Below are 1694 nucleotides of genomic sequence, written 5' to 3'. Positions count from 1 at the left end.
GGAATTTCACATATGCCGGTTTTCACATCTGGATAGGTCACCGGGGTCAACACAACATGGGTGGTCGCAACGTGGGTGGTCACTATGTGGGGGAGGGGCCGCGTGGGGGAGGGGGAAAGGTCACAAAGGTCAAAGCCATCAATCAAGTTGACATAATGTCCCGGGTATCACTACTTAAACAGAAAACTTTTACATTTTTTGGGGGGGAAAATAACAACAATTTAAAGCAGTATTACACATATTGCTTTTATGCTTAAACCCTTTTTCGTCTTTGACCCTTATATGAAAAGTGTCCCTTTCCTGCACATATGACAAAGGATACAAAAAATACAAGTGTTTTTTCATTCCAATGTAAAAAAAAAAAAAATTGATATTAAAGTAATTGTTGTACTGCAATCCATTTTCAGACCTGCCAACTTTGGGCAAAATTTTTAAATACCAAATTGCACCACTTTGCATTGGACACATTTTTTTACTTGATACATTTTTTAATTTGCATTCAGAACATAATGATTAGTTAGTCTCTTCGGAGCATATTAAATTTTATTGTGTTTTAAATGAGTAAAAAAATCTTACTGACCAATGGGCAAAACCTAGGATAGTGGCGAATTTTAGAATAGAAACTAATTAGTATTTGGGGTGAAAGTAATTAGTCTTTTAATATGTCATAAATTGATTTTTGTTGTAAATATGCCTGACAAGATTGTTACACTGAATGACATTTTAGTGGGTCTCTTCTGTAAATCAGGGAAAAATGTATGATATTTATTTTTTGCTCAGAAAAACAGAAAACTTTTAAATTTTTTGGGGGAAAAACAACAACAATTTAAAGCAGTATTACACTTATTGTTTTTATGCTTAAACCCTTTTACGTCTTTGACCCTTAAATGAAAAGTGTCCCTTTCCTGCACATATGACAAAGGATACAAAAAATACAAAAGTGTTTTTTAATTCCAATGTTAAAAAAAACAATTAATATTAAAGTAATTGTTGTACCGCAATCCATTTTCAGACCTGCCAACTTTGGGCAAAATTTTTAAATTCCAAATTGCACCACTTTGCATTGGACACTGAACATTTTTTTACTTGATAAATTTTTTAATTGGCATTCAGAGCATAATGATTAGTTAGTCTCTTCTTTTGCTGTTTAGTAGGTGAGACCCCCAGCTCTTGCAGTTAGACGCACTGCATGTACATCATCACAAAGGCGGCACCAATTTGTTGTGTAGTTTACAATGACAAAGTGTACCAGTGTACTATGATGTCAAATTGTGTACAGGTCGGTAGTTCTGCGTTTGGCAATGATTATGATTTTATGATTATATTCATGCAGCACTCATGCTACTACTACTAGTACTGCCACTACTACTTCTCTTGCTAGTACAGCCTGGAAATTAAAAGTTGCACTGATATTTATTAACCTGCACACTGAATCTTTCACTTTGGACAGGCCTTCATAGTTTTAATATGTTGTCGGCGTTGGCATTTCTGATCAAGACTTCTAACTCGTAGCTTTTATTCACAGCTTAACAGAAAAATGCTTGAATATGCAGCAGAAGAATCTCTGTCAAGTTCAGAGCTCAGCGAGGATGAGTATTAGGGATGCACCGATACCACTTTTTCCAGTACTCGCCCGATACCGATTCTTTTATTTTTGGTACTTGCCGATACCGAGTACCGATACCAATATTTTT

Source organism: Sinocyclocheilus rhinocerous, unplaced genomic scaffold, assembly GCF_001515625.1.
Source record: "Sinocyclocheilus rhinocerous isolate Xijiao unplaced genomic scaffold, SAMN03320098_v1.1 scaffold2877, whole genome shotgun sequence".
Classification (NCBI taxonomy): Eukaryota; Metazoa; Chordata; class Actinopteri; order Cypriniformes; family Cyprinidae; genus Sinocyclocheilus; species Sinocyclocheilus rhinocerous.
Note: the sequence above shows the minus strand (reverse complement) of the source record.